The 22405-nt window shown below is 45.5% G+C and overlaps 1 protein-coding gene across 3 annotated transcripts in view; it reads right to left on the reverse strand.

The window, feature by feature from the left end:
* Nucleotides 1–20349, reverse strand: part of MPP6 (membrane palmitoylated protein 6) — a 130407-nt gene extending 110058 nt beyond the window's left edge. For all 3 annotated transcript variants that reach the window (XM_024223165.3, XM_024223153.3, XM_024223160.3), the window contains exon 1: nt 20125–20349. The gene's annotated coding sequence lies outside the window, so the exon portion shown is untranslated. The remainder of the gene's footprint in view (nt 1–20124) is intronic.
* Nucleotides 20350–22405: the final 2056 nt, after the last annotated feature.

Consider the following 22405-nt stretch of genomic DNA (forward strand, 5'->3'; position numbering starts at 1 on the left):
TGTGTGCGGGAAGACCTTTTGACCATGGTCCTCTTTAATCCTTTGATAACTGTTTTTATACTTAAGTAAAAGCTCAGGCCTAGACTACCACTACAGAATTTTGTCAGCAAAAGACAGCTTTTGGTGGCAAAACTACCCTGTTTTAGCAACAAAATAAAACCACCTCTGAGAATTTTTTGCAGCAAAAGTTTCAGTGGCAAAGTGCCAAAGTAGACACCGCACTTTGTTTGGCTGCTGTAAATGGCCTACAGGAGGCATCCCACAATGCCCAACCTGACCGCTCTGGTCAGCAGTTTGAACTCTGCTGCCCTGCAGCCAGGTAAACAACCTTCTGCCCCTCCCCAGTTTGAAGCCCCGTGAATTTTTGAAATTCCACTTCCTGTTTACTCAGCCTGGAGAGCTCACTTTGTGTCTTCTCAGCTGATCATGGAGACTCCATGCAGTAAACTGTCTCCCGCTTGGACCGATGCAGAGCTATTGGATCTGCTCAGTATCTGGGGAGAGGAGGCTGTCCAGTCCCAGCTGCGCTCCAGCTGTAGGAATTTCAATACCCACAGGCAGATTTCTCGTGGCTTTTGTGAAAAGGGGTATGATCAGGATACAGTGCAGAGAAAAGATCAAGTAACAGGTGTACCAGAAGGCAAGGGAGGCAAACTGTTGCTCCGGTGCTGCACCAAAGTTCTATAAGGAGTTGCCAGTTCTATAAGGAGTTGGATACTATCCATGGCAGCAACCCCACCTTCACCACCAACAGCCCTGTGGACACTTCGGCAGCACTTGAGGCAGCAGAAACTGGACCTACCCAGAGGACAAGGTTGTGGATGAGGAGGTAGAGTTAGAGGATGTGGTAGAGCCTACAGCAGGGTTGCCAGGTTGTCAGGCCAGTCAACTGTTCTCCACTCCAGAGTGGTCTAGCCAGTCCCAGCACTCCCATTCCGGCGACCAAGAAGCAGGAGGGGAGACACCTGGTAAGTGATGTTAAAAAAAAAAGTTGATGGTGTTTGGTTACATGATGGGTGAAGGGATAGAAATGAACAAGGCTAGCTGTTTGTGTGCTCAACATTTCCATATGCAGCTAAGCAGTACAGTGAAACAAGTGATGCACACTGAAATTTCATGGGACTCCTCCAGAGAGATCTCTAGGACTTTCCTGGAAGTACTTGGCAATCCTCTACCAGAGGTTCCTTGGCAGAGCTGCTTTATTCCTTCCCCCATTGAAACTTTCCCGCCCCACTCTGCAATCACTTGTGCAGGGACAAAAAGTGCCACACAGGAAAGCAGCATAGGGACCAGGTTGGAATCTGCAAGCCTGCAGCAGATGCAGCCTTACTTCCCTGGTTATCCTCTGGAATGAGATATCTGCTCCAGTGACCCCCACCTGTAAAAAAGGGTTTACAATATTGTCCCTAGTCACCTACATTGCGACCCTTTCAAAAGCACCATTGCTATTTAGCCCAGGTAGAAACTCACCCACCCCGGTGAAACTCACCATGCCTGGGGTGTTCGCCGAGATGTGTGCTTGCCAAGGGACAGCGAGAAAGGAGAAAGTGCTTGGTATGTTACAAGGTGTGTGCTAAACTAATTATTCAATGTTGTGCGTTAACTAACAAACAATCATGCTTCTGTGTATTGTTTCTTGTACTTCCACTGAAGGCCACATCTGCAGAACTCCTTACATACAGATGGAGCAAGGAGGACCTGTTCCAGGAAGTCCTGCAATACTCTGATGCAGAAAAAGGGGAACACGGGGAGTGAAGAAAAATTGAAAGGCAGGACAGAAAAGAAAATCAGGACTTCATTAAGGACGCCACCGAGCGGATGATAAAAGTAATGTAATTCATTCACAATTATGCTTAAGTCCCTCATAACGCTGCAGTCAGAACAGATGCAAGCCTGTCCTCCCCTACAGCACATTCAGAACTATTTTCCACACCTCCACAACTCTATCTGCGCATTCCCTGATGCTCTCCAGAATTTCTCGGTTTCCCCTTCACTCCACCCCCTGGGCCAGCTTTCAAAATGATAGCTGGACCTATGCACAGCGCTGACGGTCTGCTCTTCCCTGGTCCCTTCTTTTCCCCCCAAGCGTTTGTGTGTGTTGATTGTTTAATAAAAACAAAATACGAAAGATATCTTTATTTATGCCCTACAAATTGAGATAGCAGGTGGCAGCAAGACATACACAGGCAGTTTAATCCTTTGCTTACTGAAATCCTAGACCACGAATCTCCTCAAGTGCTTCCTAGGAAAATTTGATTTAATGAAGCATTGTAGTTTGCAGCATAAAAATATACATTATTGGTTCTCATTCTCAAAGTGTTGCCTCAACACTTCTGATTTGAATTGGTCCCTTTTGTGCCCCTCTAATAGCCTAGTATCAGGCTGCTCAAAATCAGTTTCCAGCTGGCATACCTCAGCAGTCCACCCCGAAAGAAACCTTTTATCCTTAGCTTCACAAATATTATGCAACGTACAACCGGCAACTATGACCATTGAAATATTCTCCTTAGTGAGGTCTAACCTGCCATAAAGGCATTGCCAGCACACCTTTAATCTGCCAAACTCACATTCCACGGTCATCCTGCACCTACTCAGCTTATTGTTGAAGCACTCCTTACTGCTATCCAGGTTTCCTGTGTATGGCTTCATGAACAATGGGAGTCAGGGATACGCTGGTCTCCCAGGATCACTATGGGCATTTTAAACATTTTAAACCACTGGAATCATCTGGTCTAGAAAGTCCCCGTCTGCAGCTTTCTGTACAGGCCAGCGTTCCTGAAAATACATGCACTATGTACCTTCCCGGACCATCCAGCGTTTGTCAGTGAAATGCCCGCAGTGATCCACAAGCACCTGCAACACCATGGAGAAGTACCCTTTTTTATTGATGTATTCTGTTACAAGGTGGTCCGGTGCCAAAAATTGGGGTGTGCGCATCAGCTATCACCCCTCCGCAGTCAGGGAAACCCATTTCTGCAAAGCCATCCACTATTTCACGTACATTGCCAAGAGTCATGGCCCTTCGCAGCAGGATCCGATTAATGGCCCTGCACGTGTGTTAATGCAGCCCCAACAGTCCACTTCCTGACTCCAAAATGATTGGCGACCAACTGGTAGCAGTCTGGAGTCGCCAGCTTCTGCACTGCTATCGCCATGCACTTCTCCACCGACAAGGCAGTTCTTATTTTGGTGTTCTTGCACCGCAGTGCTGGAGCAAGCGCCACACACTGTTCCAGGAAGGTGGCTTTCCACATCCGAAAGTTCTGCAGCCACTGCTAGTCATCCCAGACCTGTATAACAATGCGATCCCACCACTCAGTGCTAGTTTCCTGAGCTCAAAAGCGATGGTCCACTGTGTGCAGCTGCTCTGTGCCAAAAGTAATCACATGTCGCTCCTATCCATGTCACCAAGCAAGTCAGGCAAGTCTGAACAGGAACCTGTTAGGAACTTTCTGATTAACTGCACTGCCATCCATGATGTGTTAATGACAGCAGAGCATTGGAGAGCAGTGCAGGATCCATCCTTTCACCCAGATGGCCGGCGAACAGCGAACAAGAGCGGTTGAAAAACATGCAAACCGATGCTGGAAGACCATGGAATGCTGGGACAGAAAACAATGCATCATGGGACATTGAGCGCGCACCCATGATGTGCTGTGATCCACTCCGCCAATCCACAAGTCATAGCGGCATAATGTAGCGAGTATCTCTGTGGGATAGGTACCCACAGTGCACCGCTCTCACTGTCGATGGCACGAAGCGTGGACGCACTCTGCCGACAGAGGGAGCATAGTGCAAACATGCAAGTGATACTATAGTGCTTTTTGGTTGTCAACATAACTTTTGTCTACAAAACTCTGAAGTGTAGACATAGCCTTAGAAAACATTGGTTGACAGGCATAATTAAATATTGAGTGTAATCTAGTTTCCATGTAACTTTTAGATGTACATTTAAACCAATAAGTGAAAAATTATACTGCAACTTCTTGCAATAGTACTTCATCCCACAGTTTGTAACTAGACTAAGCTGTATCTATCCTACAGTCCCAAATGCAGAGCTCTCACTAATTTCAAACAACTGCAGGATCTCAGAAGTAGCTTAAGAGAGACTAAGCATTTGTCAAAATAAAGAGCATATGCATGAACTTCAACTCACTTACTGAAGCATATGAAGAGAGTCTGGTCTCAGTCCCATCCCTACTGGGCACCTAAACACAAGTAAAGATGATCACCACAACGGACAGTCTCAGCAAACAGGTAGAAGATTCAAACAGCTTTCTCTCACTGACCTGAAATACTGCATTTTCTTTTCTGTAAATTTTGATATTTTTTTTAATTGCACATCTTTATGATAAGCCATGAACAAATGAGGGTTAAACTTTGGCTCTTAGTCTTCCCTACATGGCTAGCAAGATAAAGATTTAGGAGTCAGTTGGTTTTGCATAGTAATTATAAAACAAGAGCCTATTGTGAAACATCCTAGAAAGTTTGGACAGCTATTCACGTTTGATTGTAAGCAGCAAGGAATAGCCTTTTAATTTAAACTAAACTCTATGTAAGCTCAAAAGCTTGTCTCCCTCACGAATAGAAGTCTGTCCAATAAAAAAAGATTCTCACCCACTAATATCCAGAAACAAATGAAGCTACAACTGCATAATCTAAACTATGACCATTCACCTGCACAACACACGAAGGGTGAAGCCATCCTGTATTTGTTATGCAAGAAAGTGGGAGACCCAAGAGGTATCATGAGTTGCTTAAAACCGCCAAGAACAGGAAGCTAGACACTCCAAAAGGAGTTGTGCAATTTAGTCAATAGTACAGTATTCCCTTGCACAAACTCCAATGTTATTTCAACTAACTTGATCCAAAAAAAACATGCTTTTAAATCTTAAATCCCCCTTTATCCTACGTATAGAAGACGTTTTTGACTTTTTAGATGAATACATCACTGAGAACATTTTGTAAGAGAGTTCCTTTTTTTTCCTAATAGACATCTTGGTCCTTGTAAATAAGACAAAATAATACAATTCCAATACTCTTTGACCACTTTTATTAGTAAAACTGCTAACTCAGTGCATCACCACAGGGAGCCATTCATTACAGATGATCTATTTGGTCATAGTTAGCTGGGACAGACAGGAGTGTTGGACTGCAGCTCCAAAGCTTAAGTCCTGGAAGTACACGCACCTGCAGTCTCTCTCGGACATGCATAAAAAAATCAGTCTAAATCAAAGTGCTGAATGGACGAAAGATTGATAAGTTTGGAACAAACAGCTTTTGACACTTCCCATGAGACTGGAGTTTCTATTTACTTAAACAGTATTTACATACACTGTTGAGGAAGCATGAGAAGTCAGTCTGTTCTAATTAAATTATTTAAGTAGCTTGTGCTGTCAGTCTTGGGCCTGGGTTATACTACAAAGTTAGGTCAATGTAAGCCACCTTGCATCAACATAGTTGTGCATATATCTACATTTAAATTTGTCTCCTACCAATGTAAATGCCCCGTTATAGCAACCCAGTTACACTACCTCCCCAAGCGGCATTGAGCTATGGTCGATATACTGAGGTCATAGAAGCATGACTATAGACACTGCATTACTTTTGTCAACCTTAACAGGCATCCAGTAGCTGTCCCACAGTGTTCAATACTGACCACTCTGGTCATAACTGTGACCTCCACTGCCGTTGGGTAACAGAAGAAGCTCTCTCCCCCCCCCCAAAGCTTTTGAAATGCCTTTTCCTGATTGTACAGCCTTGTGAGCACACCTAGCAGCTTTCCATTGTTGTGCACAACTGCTCAGCTGAGCATGCTGGCTACACACTCCAGACGTGCTCTTGCTTGCAGTAGACAGGAGATACTGGATTTCCTGTGCATGTGGGGAGAAGAGGTTGTGCAAGCACAGCTAGAGACCAGCCATAGAAACATCAACATCTACGAGCAGATTGAATGGGGGGGGGGGGGAGAGAAATGCAGGAAAATGGTACAACAGGGACCAGTAGCAGTGCCATGTGATAGTGAAGGAACTGCGCCAGGCACATTAGAAGGCCAACAGTTGATCCAGTGCTGAGCTGAAGACCTGTCGCTTTTACGAAGAGTTGCATGCCATACTTGGCAGATATCCCACAACCACCCCACACACCACCATGGATACCTCCAATGGATCCAAGACACAAGCCCCTAGCTTCAACAGCGAAGACAAGTTGGAGGAAGAGGATGGGAAACATGCAACCGGGTGGTCCAGCTATGCTGTGAGCCAGGACCTATTTGAGACTCCACCACAGTCCAGTCAGCTCTGGCAGATGAGCCCAATGAAGAGGAAGGTACCCCAGGTAAATGTGAAACTATTTCACATTACAAAGATGTACTGATGGTGTCCCCAACTTAACAGGGTACAGCTATCAATTTATTAGTTTATCCATACAAGAGGCAGTGGTACAACCAAGAGAGATAGCATCGTCGTCTGCTTTTCATTCTCCTGTAGAGTTAAGCAAGCAGGGCTATGTGGAATAGTTTATTATATACACAAGAATGTTCCTTGGATCCACCTGAAAGATCTTGATGAAACTTTCATGGAGGTACTCTGCAATCCTCTCCTGAAGGTTTCTAGGGATGGCAGCCTTACTTCTTCCTCTGATGCAGGACACTTTCCCACACCAGTCAGTGATAACTTCAGTAGGCACCATTGTAGTATACAAGCTAGCAGCATACAGGGGCAGACAGCTTCAGGATACCAACAAAAGCTGTCCTCTCTGTGCCTTTGTTACCCTCAGGAGTGAGATATCAGCTAAAATTGCCACCATCTATGGAAGATGGTTCCAGTATTCAGTGCCATTGCCCTATTCGCATACTTTCATACAACCGAGCAATTCTCTCCTCATTTCCCTCACCCCTAGGCAGACCATACTCACCATGGCTTGTGCTCTGAGTGGTGCCGTGCATAAGCCTCCCAAAGCAGAAATTTCAATAGCATGTCTTGTTTAAAACTTTACAGGAGCAAGGGAAGGAAGTTCTGAATCTTAACTTTTGATTTCTGTTGTGACTATACTGTTTTAACTGCAGCTGCGGCCTTGAGGGGTTCCCCCTTAACACCCGCAGAACACCTGAGCCAGATGAGGAGAAAGAAGAGCACTCGAGATGACAAGTTCAATGAGATCCTGTAAGTCAGTGTTGCTTCAGGTCATGGGCAAAGGGCCTCGTGGGTGAACATTGCAGACAGCCTGGTGAAGGAAAGAGGACAGGAGAAAGGCTCTGGAGTCCCTGCAGGAAAAGGAGAGGGAAATGCACCAGACTACAATGGGGGTTCTCCAGCAGCAAACACAAATGCTGCTGACTCTTGTGGACCTACAGGGTTAACACTCACTGGTTCACCTCCCTTTTGAGTTCTCCATGGAGAACTCCATTACAGCACCTCCCTACATACCCCCCCCACCTTTCACGTGACATCAGGGACATCTCATTCTATGTGACATTCCTACCACTCCACACTGAAGGATATTAAGGACAACCACAGCGTCACAGAGCAATCGCGGCTTTCACAGATCAGTCTATGTGCAGGTAAAATGGACATGAATGTTCGGTCCCCTTAAGGACTGTTCCACTAATGTATTAGGTTTAATGTATTTGCTTTTAAATTGCAGATTTTTCTTGGCACTGGTTTTGTTACTGAATAAAATTCTATTTGGAAAATAAGTCATCTTTATTAGTTCACAACATATGCTGCCGAGTGCCTAGCAGTTCTGAAAGCACCCACTTTACTAGTTGCTGTACAGGGTGACAATTCATAGGATCAGTGACAGTAATCATCAAATGTACAGCAAGCACTGCAAAATTAATAGATTCATTGACAGTATTATATTCATAGATATACACCAAGAGCACCACAATTTCTAGCCAGCCCCAGAACAGCAGGGTCAAGTAGAACATAGTACACCACAACACATTACTGTGGCTCACTATTAAAGTGCTCTTCCAAAGCCTCCCTGAGCTCCACATTGAGCTCTTCTAATAGCCCTTATGTCTGACTGTTCAAACTCCGCAGACAGCCACTTCACCTCTGCTGCCCCCCCCCCCCCCCAGATATTATGCAGGACGCAGCAAGGAGCTATAACCTTTGGGACTTTTCTCCCCCACTGAGATACAATTTTGTGAACAAAACGCCAGCAACCCTTCAAATGACCAAAAGCACATTCAACTGTCATTCTGAACCTGCTGAGCTGGTAGTTGATTCTCTCCTTGGTGTGTCGAGATGGTTAGTGTATGGCTTCATGAGCCTGGGGAGCAATGGGTAGGCTGGGTCCCACAGGATCACTATTGGCATTTCAGTATTCCCAATGATAATCCACTAGTCAGGAAAGAAAGTCTGGCTTGTATCTTTCTGAACAGTCCTGTGTTCTTAAAAGATGCAAGTGTCATGTACCTTCCCTGACCAGACAACACTGATGTTGGTGAAGCATCCCCAGTGATTCATCAATGCTTGCATAACCATAGAAAGAGTAGCCCTTTGTGTTCTGTGGGAAGGTCTAGTGCCAAAATAAGGATGCAAGTGCCATCTATTGCTCCCCCACAGTTCAGGAACCCACTGCTCCAAATTCACCCACTATGTCCTGCACATTGCGGAGAGTCTCAGTCCTGTGTAAGATGGGGCAATTAATGGCCCTTCACACTTGCACGGCAACAGCCCCCATAGTGATTTGCCAACTCCACAGTGATTTGCCACTGACTGGTAGCAATCCAGCATTGCACGTTTTCACAGTGAAATCGCCACTTTCTTTTCCACTGTCAGTGGTGCTTCCATTTTCATGTCCCTGTGCTGGAGGATTGGGGCAAGCTTGGCATACAGATCCAAGAAAATTCTGCAGCCACTGCTCACCATCCCACCAGTCAGTGCTCATTTCTCAGGCCCAGAAGCAGCGCTCACCATCCGCAGCTGCTCCACAAATGCCACCACCAACCTTGAATTGGTTCTCATTACATCCCATAGAAATCTGTCCTCAAGAAATCATCATGTTTCACACTGATCCAGTTCTTCTTGCAGCTCTGCAAATACCCAGAGGATCATGCATTCTGTGCTTGCAATGCTTATAACAATAGTGCTGAGCTGTGCAGGCTCCTGCTTCTGTCAGACGGCCAACAGGGCTTGTGGGATTTTTTTTATTTTAAAGTGTGAAAGTTATGGGATACAGATGACATTATGGGATGGAGACAGTTGCACACTGGGAAGTTGAGCCCTTGCTCCCAGTCACTTCTGCACAACTCCTTTCTGCCCCACCATACATTGCCAAAACTTCCCAAAAGACAGTGCACTGGCTGGTGGCAGGTTGCACGTGTTGCACCGCACTGTGTATTAACACAAGCATTCCTAGTGAGTACACACAGCACTGACACAAGGAGCCAACACACACACACAAATGATATACTAACTGTGGCAGCTTTATGCTGACGTAACTTGCAATGACCAGTTTGTCGTATAGACATGGCATCCCTCTTCACTGAAGTGATCTGTCTTAACAAGTACTGTTAAAGCTAAGGTTTGCTCAATGCAGTGGATCCCTACAGTCACATAATTAACTGAAAAACAGACATTTATAAATTTGTATTATATTTATGGTTCATTTTTCACTCCCAAAACATGCACTTGCAAAGTTTTAGATTTTATTTTAATTAAAAAAAAAACCCAGAGACTTTAAAAATCCCTAATAACTTTTCAAGCACTGATCAGGTTACCAAGATTTCTAGACAGAAGACAAATGAAAGATAGTCAGGTGCCAATGGCCTGGGGGAGAAGCAACTCGGTCTACACTAAGGAGTGCTTTGGCAGTAAGCTAAACTGCCAAAAGCAGTTTTTACCAGCATAACTGCATCTACGGTAGGAACTTTTACCATCACAACTATATCGATCACAAATATACACTGGGTCTGGGCAGATTAGAGGTGTTGGATTTCTGCCAGGATTCAGTCACTGTTGAAGGGCTCAATTTTTTTCTATAAGCCTCTGCTTAGGTAGGTGTGATTAGTTTGAAGCCTTCCATCCCCACCAACTGCTGGAAAGACATTCTCTGTTCTACCTCCAACTCCAGAGCGTCATGACTGCTGGCGATATAGGGTCTCTGCTATTCTACACACCCTAGCCCAGCTTCTGATTTGAGCACCTCACCCCACACACATACACAGATTAGTCTCAATGCATTGACTCCTTTAAGTCCCCAGATCGACAACTTCATTGCTTCTGCTGCTGCTCATAGGTTTCCTAAGATGCAGAAGGGTGAAAACTCGCTTGCTACTCAGAACATTGTGGAGACTTAAGAAAGCAATGTATTGACTTCAGCCTCAGAAAGTTCTCTTCACAGTCAGAGCTAATAAACATACATGTTTTGTGTAAGTGGATGATAGCTATAGATTCAGCATGATTTGATAGCACTAGCTCCCCTGCTTGGCAAAGAGAGAACTGCTGGATAAGTAGGCAAGTTAAATTTCCAAGCCCACTTATTACATGACATTTTCTGAACCCCTCTCTATTTTGACATTTATTTTTGTAAAAATGTAGTAGGCTACCCTAAAAGACACTACAATAGATAACTTTTAAAAAAAAAGTTACACAACCAAGGAACAATACACTAAAAAGTTCAGGCATCTATATAGCTTCACACAGCATCCACACCAACTACAACCTCTCCCAGGACTACTTCTCAATCTAGATACCACAACTCAACCACTAGAGGGAGTACTCTAGCTAAATTTGTTTTGTAAGACTGTTCTGCTTCTAAAACAGGGGTGGGTAAACTTTCTGGCCAGAGGGCCACATCTGGGTGGGGAAATTGCATGCAGGGCTGGGGCAGGGGGTTGGGGTGAGGGAGGGGGTGTGGTGTGCAGGAAGGGGCTCAAGGCAAGGGGTTGGGGCAGAGGAGGGGTGCAGGGTGTACGAGGGGGCTCAGGGAAGGGGGTTGGGGTGCAGGAGGGGGCTGAGGGTTGTGGTGCAGGGAGGGGGCTCAGGGCAGGAGGTTGGGGTGCAGGAGGGGTGCAAGGTGTAGCGGGGCTCAGGGCAGGGGATTGGGTGCAGGGGGCTCAGGGCAGGGGATTGGGGTGCACAGTGCAGGAGGGGTGCAGGCTCCAGCCCCACATCGCTTACCTGGAGCGGCTCTGGGGTGGCAGCAGCGCACATGGGGGCCAGGGTAGACAGGCAGGGGGCCTGCCCAGGCCCCATGCCACTCCAGGAGGCGGCCAGCACCACATCCCTGCAGCCCCTGGGGAGGGAGGGCAGAGGGCTCCATGCGCTGCCCTTGCCTGTGGGTACCTCCTCCAAAGCTCCCATTGGCCGCGGTTCCCATTCCTGGCCAATGGGAACTTCAGGGGAGGTACCCACAGGTGAGGGCAGCTCATTGAGCCCTTTGTCTCCCCTCCCTCAGGGGCTGCAGGGACATGGTCCCGGCCGCTTCCTGGAGCAGCGCGGGGCCCACGGCGCCATAGGGGTGGCAATCCCACAGGCCAGATCCAAAGCCCTAAGGGGCTGGATCCACCCTGTAGTTTGCCCACCCCTGTTCTAAAAAGAACCCTTTATAATACTGATACACAGGGCGTGAAAAAATTTGAGAACCCCATTAGCCAGACATGCCCCCACACCATCACCACTCTCCCCATGAAGTCCAAAGGCAATACTCAGCCTCTCTCCCATTCCAGTAGCTGGGATTTCCACTAGGGTACTGTGTCCCTGGACTCTGCATCTTTCATTGGTGGAAAGGGATGGGAGAAGAGGAAGAAAATATTTTTTGTTATATGGAATTAGACATCAAAGGGCTCCTAAAGAAAATCTTCCAGAGTTCTCTATTTTACTCCGTCATACAAACTCCTTTTCTGGGCCCTCCACAGCCTGTCCTTGCTGCAGCTCATACATTTCCTCCTAATCCAAGAAGCAGCAACGTGAGTAGGGCCCTACCAAATTCACGGCCACGAAAAACCTGTCACAGACAATGAAATCTGGCTATTGTAGGGTAGTCACAGTATTGCCAGCCTTACTTCTGCACTGCCTTCAGAGCTGGGGGGCCAGAGAGCAGTGGCTGCTGGCCAGGCACCCAGCTCTGAAGGCATCACCGCCACTACCAGCAGTGCAGAAGGGAGGGTGCCATGGCATGGGGGGTGAGGGGTTGTCACTTTTGGGGGGAAGCAGGGCTGGCCTTATGGGTGGACAACTGCCCAAGGTGCCGTGGTCACCACACACACACACACACACACACACACACACACACCCTTTAACCCGAATGCTGGGGAGGAACAGAGCTGGGGCATCCTACCATGCGCTAGGGTCCAGCTGCTAGTCCCGGCAGGGCTGTGGTGGTACAGGCCTTCCTCTTACCTGCACAGACCCCCTCCTGGGGCCAGGTCAGACCCACCTCTTGGGGCAGCACAGAAGGGTGGCAATACCATACCATGCCATCCTCACTTCTGCACTGCTGCCAGTGGTGTGCTGCCTTCAGAGCTGGGCTCCCAGTCAGTAGCCGCCACTCTCTGAAGGCATTACTGCCCATCTCTGATAGCAGCACAGACGTAAGGGTGGCAATACTGTGACCCCCATCACCACCCATAGACTTGTGACCTCCCCCCCCCCCACACACACACAAGCCCTTTTTGGATCAGGATCCCCAGTTATAACACCATAAAATTTCATATTTAAATATCGGAAAACATGAAATTTAAGATAAATTTCCTGGTCATAGGATTTAATCAAAATGTACTGTGAATTTTGTAGGGTCCTAAACCTGCGTGATCCCTCTTGCCCACAGGGTTCTTAATAATCATAGTCAAGATGACTAGAGCATTGCCATCAGTCCTTAGGAAACTCCAAATGGGCTGCATTGTCTAATCACCAAAGGCTACGATAAGCCCATCACACCAGATGGTCTTCTGCTCTCTATCTAGCTTCCTATAGAACAGCAAGTCAAATTCAAAATTTTCTTCATTTTCAAGGCACTCAGTAAACTGGATCCCAGATACCTAAAAGGTTGCCAGAGGCTCCAGAATTAGGACCATGAAACAGAATTCTATTCCACAAGCACAATGAATCCACTTTAATGTTAAAACTCATCTTAGAATTAGGACCAGGCACAAAGTTCTAAGGCTGTTAGCTGCTGTGAGTTTATTCCACAATCACCTTAAATATCACAAACTTCCCACTTGAAAATTAAAAAAAAAAAAATCACTGTGCTTCTCTATTTTTGGTCTGCTATGCGATATACTGAAAGCAATGTCAGTTTTCCCCGTAGAGAAGGACTCACATGACAAAGTCTAGTCATATCCTTTAGGCCTGGTCTACACTTAAAAGTTAAGTCAACATAGCTATGGCACTCAGGTATGTGAAAAATTCACACCCCAGAGCACTGTATCTATGCTGACTTAACCCCCATGTAGATGCAGCTAGGTTGATGGAAAAATTCTTCTGTGGATCTAGCTACTGCCACTCAGAGAAACTGATCACCTACAGAGATGGAAAAACCCCTTCCATCATTGTAGAAAGTGTCTACACTACAGTGTTACAAAAGCACAGCAGTGGAGTCATAGCTATGCCACTGCAGCACCTGTAGTGTAGATAGGACTTTGTGGAAGTGCTCAAATACTACAGTGCTGAGGGAAGTTTAAAAGCCTTGTCAAAAATGACTTGACCAGAGTGAATATTGTTCATTCTATTCTGCTGTAACTTAGCAAAGCTATAATAAGCAGGAAGCCACAGAAACTACCTATCTGCAGAGTTAGGAAGACGACACTACGGTTGTTTTTGCAGCCAGAAGGACTAGAAACTTTAGTAGTAGCCTCCCCCAATCCTCTCCACTAATGAGTGAGCAAGATCCTTTTCAAGCGTTGATAACCACAATAGTTCCTCCTGCATTTCAACGACCATGGCAAAAATGCAAAGACTGCTAGTATGAAATATTATGAACACAAGAGATTTACGTCATTTCTGTGTAGCACTGTATCTAGTTACAACTGCCAAGATTACTGTAACCTATAGTTGCTAGGAAGTATTTCTCTAGTTTTTCTATTTGATCATTTTGTGCATTTGACTGCAGCTTCTTCATAGTCAGCTTCATCGTTTCCGCTATACAAGTACTTAGTTTTTCCTGCTGAAAAGACCTTTGTAAACATTAACAGGAGATCAGGAAAATTATAAGTCATTTGAATTAAGTTTAAGTAAAGAGGCTAAAGGTTGATTTACCAGTAACTGTATTTTTCTAAAAATTAGTCTCAAACAATTTATGTCAGTGTCTCTTTAAGATGAGTTAAAAGTTTGTCTAGGAGGCTCTTCCTAGGCATGGAATCCTGCTGGTGTGATAAAGAATGAATACCTGCAGACCTTTGTTTACACTGGAATGGTGTCATAATTGTATTCAATTTTTTCTGGAGATCTAACAATAGTATATCAGCAATAAGGCAGTTAAAACTACTAATTTTTCCATTCCCCACCCCTCCTATTTTTATTTTCCCAATGGACAGCAGATGTTATACAAGAGAGAGTTCCATCTCCCTGATAATGGTATAGAATTTAGTCTTAACTCCCCTCCCTTTCTAGATAGTTTTGCCATTAAAAACCCTCTCATTCTACTCAATACATTTTCCTGCACCTTGCACATCGATTCTCAGGTTGCACCTTAGATTTTCTGCTAAGCACATTTGACCACGAGGTGGCAATATAGCCATAAAAGGACAAATTATAAACCAATGAATTGACTGCAATCACTCTTCCTGGGCAGCACACCAGCATGCTCATGTTATCTTGATGAAGAGGTAGAATGCAAGGAAATACGTTTTTTATCAGTGATTTTTCTCAATCTAGCACACATTAATAAAAGTGTGCCTTCATCTGTTTCATGATCAGCAGCATTCTACCAATACTTTGGCAAAAATGCTAAGAGTCAAAAAGCAAAGGTTTGAGATCAACTGCTTGTCTCCAGCTACTGTATAGGTGAATTTAGCAGAAAAAGCTAAAGCAAGATTTGATCCTTCGAGATTCTGTACTAAGCAAAAGCAGAAACTGAAAGGTCAGTGCAAGATGCAAAAGACTGAAAAGTCAAAGCTAAACTAAGCCCTACAAACTTATGGAAAAGAGACAATCAGCCAGCAAGGATATAGGACTCTTATACTGTTCCTGCTGTTGAAAAAGGCTGTAAAATGAAGGAGTGAGAGTCAGAAGAGTAAAGTTAAAATACCTAAAGCTCTTACTTTAATAAGACATACCTTGATAGTTTTATACATCAAGTGTTGACTTAATTCCAATGAATTTTTCTTTTGATGTCACTTCAAACAGAAATTAAGGAGACCGACATTAAAATCAGCAGTAATTCTAGAAATGTTTATATTTCATATTAGCAGCACCCCTCACATTTTAGTCATGTTCTTTAATCAGCAAGACCTTGAAAGTAATTAAACATGGACTAAATAGAAGGGAGGGCTTTCTGAATTCCTTCCATCTTAAATTATAGGCATAAATTCTATTTTTACCAATACCATTTTGGATTATTTCATATGGCCTGTGAAAGTACTTTACAAGTACTTATGCTATAAAAGCAGTATGTCTTTTTTAAAGAGTTGTTACAGTCTTATTCTTGGCCCCCTTGTTTCTCACCTCCCTCCCCCCCACAACCTCTCATATATCCTTCCTTCTGCTGTCATCAGCTTCAGCCACCATCTCTCTAACAACAACTAAGACTGTCTTTAGCAACAAAAAGAGAAGTTTGTTACCTCAGGACAGCTAATGCTCATCAACTATCCTGCTGTAAAAACATAGTGGGAACAAGGAACTGTAGTTTTAAATTTATCGTGATTAGGTGAAGTCAACCACGGGCATGGATGCAATGTTGACCTCACCTAATTTACAATGGGTTAACACTATAAATGCCTTGCCTCCATTTAGGACTTTACAGCAAGACAAAACTCAATATGCATCTATTGCTGTCTGGTCTCCTCCATCCACACCTGTATGTCAGCCCAGCTCCCTGAAACCACCACTACCAACCCCCTCACTATTCCTATGCTCCATCACAGCTGACACTACCATCAGCTGCCCTGTCACACAAAATCTTAATCATGTGGTCATTTCACTCTACCCTCCCCCCCCCAGTATAGTTTGTATCCAAATCCTGCTGCTTCTCCCTCTCCTCCCCCCCCCCAACATTTCTAGAAACCCAGCTTTTTTGTTCTACCCATAAAACTAAGACTCATCCAAGACACCCTCAACACGTTCTGCCGTCTCGACCCCAACACCCAGCATCACCCGCCTTTCCAATTCACAGAAGACAGCTGCTAAGATCACCTTACTATCTCATCTAACCAGGCCTTCTTTCCTCATTTTGGTTATGTCTTCACAACAACCAGAAGGTGTAATTCCCAGGAGCGGTAGATATACATGTGCTAGTTCTGCTTGAGCTAGCATCTAACAACAGTATGGCCATGGCACCACAGGGTAACTGCCCAAATACCTATCCAGGGAGTCAGACAGAATCATACGTGGGCAGCTAATCTGACCTGCCACCCATCCCACCATGGCCACACTGCTATTTTTAATGTGCTAGCTCCAGTGCAGCTAGTACAAGTGTCTACCCATGCTGGGAAGTACACCTCAGCAGCTGTGTATACAGATCCTTTGAATCCCTCCACTAGCTTTCCTTCTCCACCACAAATTTAAACTTTCCACCTTCAAGGTTATGTAACTATGCCATTCCCTATTCGGACAACTTTATTCTTTAATATATCAAATACTCTTCAACTCTTGATGCCAATCTTGATACTTCATTTGACACTCTCTTCCATGGCCTCCCCTATGCATAGAATAACCTTCCTGAACCAGTTGCTTGGCCACTGCCTTTTCCTCTTTCAAATCCCTTCCTTAGAAACTATGTATTTTAAGTAAAAAACAAAGAAACTGACTTGTTCTATATTGTGGCAGAAGTGGAACACACTAGTGCCAATCACCTCACCCACTTGCTTGCATCTTGCATCCCTCTCCCATTTAGTCCATAGGATGCAAGCCCTTTGGGGCATAGATTGTTTCTTCCTATATATAGGTACAGCACCATGCACATTCCAACTACTACTGCAACAATTAAAAAAGTGTTAAAGTTATATAGGTACTACTGACACAACTAAAGAAACTCACTTCTCTGCCTGTAGGAGTAGAGACTTGTATATAGATTTTTATTTATTTTAAATGAGCAAGCCTGTATAGAGAGGCAATGGGATCCAGGGAACTGAACAGGTCAGACCTTGGTTCTATACCCAACTCTACCACTTTCTTGCTGTATGACCTTGGCCAAGTCATCTCTCTGCATCCCTGTATACCCTCCCACTCTACAGCTACCCTATTTATGTTGCCAGCTTTGGGTGAGGAATGGTCTTACTCTGAATTTGTACAGAGGCTAGCACAATGGGGACATAATCTCAGTTGAATCTTGACTGTCCCATGCTGCTAACAGAACTGGAAGATGCTTATAAATGGTATTTAAACTTTGCAGGTTCAGAGCCTTATATGGGCAAGTTTCACTCTGGACCATTATTTGGGGGGAGGGTTTATTATAATTAGTCTTGGCATTCAAGAATAAATGATGCTGTCTAAATTTCTGCACATTTCAAACTCACCCAAGTTCTGTTCCAAACCACTAGATATAGAGTTAGTCCAAAGGCAATTTTTTAAAATCCAAAACTTGGAAAAGTCATCTTTCTTTAAAGGTTCATCCTTTCCACATCCTCACCAATAGTTTGATACTTGCATACTTTGGTAATTTACATTTTTTATTGAAAAGGTTGTGGTGATTAGTCCATTATTTAAATTAATTGCTTCTGCTGTTGGCAAAAAAAATTTGCCATTTTCTTTAGAAAATGATCTACTGCACATATTCTGCAACAGCTTTTAAATCATTTCAGAAATTTTTGGTATGCACAGTTAGTCCACAAATATAGCAACAGAACAAATACAACTCCGAAGGAGCTGCGATGGTCTAATTGGCAATAACCTTTGTTATGTTTTTCTTGACAAGATAAACTGAAACAGCAGTGATCTGTAAGATCTGCAGCCTATGGAAGCACACTGAATTCAAAAGAGTTGAAGGCTCAATACCTTCAAGAAGATATTGGTGGAGTGTTATTTGAAAATAAAATGTTACAAAAGTTGGAGAGAGTCTCCTCTATAACGGAGCCACAGAAATCCAAAGCCAATACAGACACTCCAGCCTTATTCATGACATTGTGCCTTGACACTGCAGACATCTCTAAGCAATGCGTGATCTCACTTTATGTGGTGCAATACCCAGGCTCAAGCAGATAGGAAGGCAGAGAGACAGCCTCTGTACTCAACATTCTTGTATGTCATCAGTTTGGTCTTTTCTTAAGAGCCTTTTAAGATTATTTTCAAAATATATGAAAGAGTAGTTGGTAAACCAGCTACCAATTAATCAACATTTTATTTAAAAAAAGGAAAGTTTCTCTCTGGCATTTCTAAACAGTATCTAGCGACGAATATTGGCTAATCTAAGAACATTTAGGAGTGTTAAAAGCCAACCACCATAGCAGGAATAAAAGGAAACGTTATGACACTACTGACAACCAACCAGTTTAACAGACAGTGAGTGTTCATAAGTAACACACCAAGATTTGTTCAAAGCCTCCTCTAGATGTCTATTTATAGCCACCCAACCTCTCTCCAATTTCCCTTGGCCCCTCCTCCTCCCAGAGCCAAGTCAAGGGAAGTTTAATGGATGTAATCCTGGGCCCTGAGCTGCAGAGCTCATAGGAAATTCTGCAGTTCCAATCCAATGATCCCATGTACAGCAACTGGAGATAGAGAAGAGATGACTGGTCTGACCCAAGTGGGAGCAATACATAAAGGGTCACCCTTATCGCTACTCCATTAAGAAAACTTGTTTTCCCCTCAATTAGTGTCACTGCAACACTAGTCCATACACATACACCAGGGTCCCAGTGCAAGATGTTTGCCCCCTTCCCAAATCAATCAACTGCCTTAAAAAAAAAACAAAAAAGAGAAACATTCAGTTCAGAGCTGACCCTGCACAACAGCAATGTCAGCCATGTAGCTTCTTCTTCATGTTTTAATTATACCTTACTACTGTATTTGATGGGGTTTTATGAACTGGAGGCTAGGTATTTTCTCTAGAGACACTGTCCAAAAATAAATGATTGAAAAGGAGACTCCAGAACCCAACAAGAAAGTGCATGTGTGCATATATAAAGCATAATGCCAGACAGCTGGCTTCTTCTCTCTCAACAGCAACAACAGCAAGAGCATTAATGCTTTGGTGAAGCTGGATATTTCCTCCTGCATTTAGCACACACACTGCAGCCCTAACTCTGCCATGTATCCCCCTACTTCCCCTCCGCCCCCACACACCGCGTACTTCCATCAGCCTGTAGTACCACTACAAAACCTAGTAAGGGGACAGACCTGTGACAATTACAACCCACCCTCCTCCCCGATCAAAGCCAGCCCTCTTTCCCCCATCTCAATGCGGACTGCAGCGAGGGGAAGGGAGGCAATTCCTCGGGGAAGGAGGAACGCCGAGCAGGGGCAGGGAATGGGGAATAATCCCGCAGGGAGGGGAGATAATCCCTGGGAGGGGCAGCGCGGGATCAGAAAGGGGGAGAAGGGAGGCAGCGATAGGGAGAATAATCCCCTCGGGGAGGGAGGGCGGGAACAGATAATCTCCAGGAGACCAGAAAATGGGGGCTGGGGAGGGAGCGATAATCCGGAGCGGCCAGAGAATCGCTGGGGACACAGCAGCGGAGAGTGATCAATCCCCACCTAAGGGGCAAAAGCAAACCCTCCCTCCCTCCCAGCGCTGCCATGTTCCCCCGCAGGTATGTGGCTCGGGGCGGGCCTGCGTGCGAGCGGCTCACACACGGGGTGGCTCGACCCCCGGAGGCAAAGGAGCCTCCTCGCAACGCCGAGGCCAACTGGACCCACTCGGTACAGCCTCCCGCCGGCTGCGCCCGGCAGGGGAGAGGAGCGGGGCGGAGGGGTCTCCGCAGAGAAACCAGAATAGCAACAGGACCCCTCCCCCCACTGCCTGGAGAGGAGCCCCGTCCAACATCCCGCACCGACCCCACCGCGTGAGGGGGGCACTCACCGGCTGGCCCCGGCTCCCTCTCCCCGGCTCCTCCTCAGCGGGCACAGCTCTGCCCCATCTACAAACTCCGGCTCGGCTAGTCGGGTGAGGGGGGGAGTGCCCAGAAAGCCGAGGCGGCTCCTGCCGCTGCCCGCCCGCCGGCCGGCCGCCGCCGCTCGTGCTCCAGCACAGACTCCCCGTCCTCCCTCACAACGCGCGCGGCCGCAGCCACTATGGCGCGTGAGCGCTACCAGGGGCAGCGGTTGCGCTTCTGCCGAGCGCCCAACAGCTGCTCTAGCCAGTGAGCGCGAGCGCGCCCCCTCCTTGCCCCAGGCCCCGCCCCTTTAACTCTTCGAAGCCCACGTGGCTCGGCCAACGTTTGGGAGCGTGCGCGCGCCGGCCGCCTCCTCCTGTTAGTGCGCCCGAGCCGGCTCACAGGCCTGCTCGCTTCGCAGTAGGGAGCCGGGATCTGGTTGAAGAAGCGTCCCATGCATTGAGGATGCAGGCCTTGGCCCCTTAAGGGAAGGACAGATGGTGCGTTATGTCCATTAGCTGCAGCTGGTGTTTGGCCCGAGTATGGGCGGTTTGGTTCTGGGGCGGGGTGTCAGCAGGGTCACGCCCTTAATTAGGCTGTAAAAAAACAAACTACTGTGAATCATGCCCTGCACAGAGTGGGGTGATGTGCCCAGTCCATTAACCCCTGCTCCTCCAGGTTTGAGACTCCACTGTCATCCCCCTGGAATCAGTAGGGGTTACACCAGGGATTAGTTTGCCCCAATGGGTGGGGATCAAATGTGTTTAGGGACCTAAACCCCAGATTTAGGTTTTAATGCACTACGCACACTCTTCTCTGGTTGGTGTCTCCTGTTGGCTAGTTTGGCAGCTCCTTACCTAGTATGCTTGATTTTGTGGGTCCCATTCTAAGCCATGAATCTTTCCCCATTCATTGTATAGGGAGCCTAGATGTCTAATGCAGGCTTTGTGAAGCACAGTGTGTTCCTCAGATTTTCTAGGTGTTTAAAAATTAGGCTCTGTGATGCTGAGCACTGCAATGCCTAAGTCCCTTTGTGGATCCCACTCAATACGCTTAGCCAGCCAGTGAGAGAGACTGGCAAATGGAAAGAATGGAAAATTGAAAATCTAATTTTCCTCTCAGCATTTAGTCGTTATTTACTTTTTGCATTTTACTCCATTTGAACAATGACAATAGACTAATGATATCACTTTTGTTTATAGTCTGCACCACAGAAACTTTCACATTTAGGCTCTCCTGGACCAAACCAATGCTGCAGTATCTGAGTTGCAAACACTGGACCAGTTCATGTCCTTAGATTAGATATGCACGCAAAACTCCTCTGGAAGCCAGTAGGAGTCATGTGCATATGAAAGGGAAGAATTAGCCCCAATGCACGAAAATATTTAAATCTAAAACAAACCACAAAAAAAAAAAAATCCCACTACCTGTTTTCATTCAAACTTTAAAAAAAAAACGTAGTCTGTAAACCCATTTTTAAAATTGAACATACATTTTGCACTTAATCTATCTGATTATGCCACTTTAAGAAAACCAGATAGAGTGACGAACACATGATCACTCTGAGTAATGGCTCAATGCGATTCACACTGGCTCTTGCAATGGGAGCAGTAAGGGGGAGGAGGAATAAGGGCTTGCACAGTCAGAGCAATTTGGGGTAGAGTTCATTTGGAAAAAAAATTGGCTAGGTATTGATTTTCGTTTAACAGATTGGAGTTGTGCTATACCACTAGATAACGCACACGCTGACTTTTATGCAGCCAGAAGAGTCAAAGGAAGCAGTGTATACAGCGAGCCCAGCAAAAGAAACTGTGAAGTAGGAGCCAGCATGTTAAAAATCTTTTTCAGATTAACAAATTAATACACATAGTAAATAGGATCTTGCCATTGTACGTGCGGTCTTAGTTTAGGAGGCCGGGCTGTAAACTTCCTCCTATAATTATTTACTATTTGAATTACAGTTGCAACCAAAGACTCCAGTCAGAAGTGGGTCATTGTACTGGGAGCTGTACAAACTCATGGAGTGATGTGGTCCCTGCCCCAAAGAGCTTACAGTCCTCTCAATTTCTCAGCCACAAAGATTGGGAGCATGAATGGGGCTTAAAGGCACCTTTGTCCCCCCCATCTTGCACTGAGTACCATTGGACTAGACTGGAGATTACAGCCATAAAAAGTTGTGGACTCAGTCCTCTGTGTTATAAGGAAATGGGCCTCATTTGGGTGGAATCATCTCTTTATTATGTCCAGAGCTCAGATGCTCAGTACCCC

This window comes from Terrapene carolina, unplaced genomic scaffold (assembly GCF_002925995.2).
Source record: "Terrapene carolina triunguis isolate 2854851 unplaced genomic scaffold, T_m_triunguis-2.0 Scaffold84, whole genome shotgun sequence".
NCBI classification, from domain to species: Eukaryota; Metazoa; Chordata; order Testudines; family Emydidae; genus Terrapene; species Terrapene triunguis.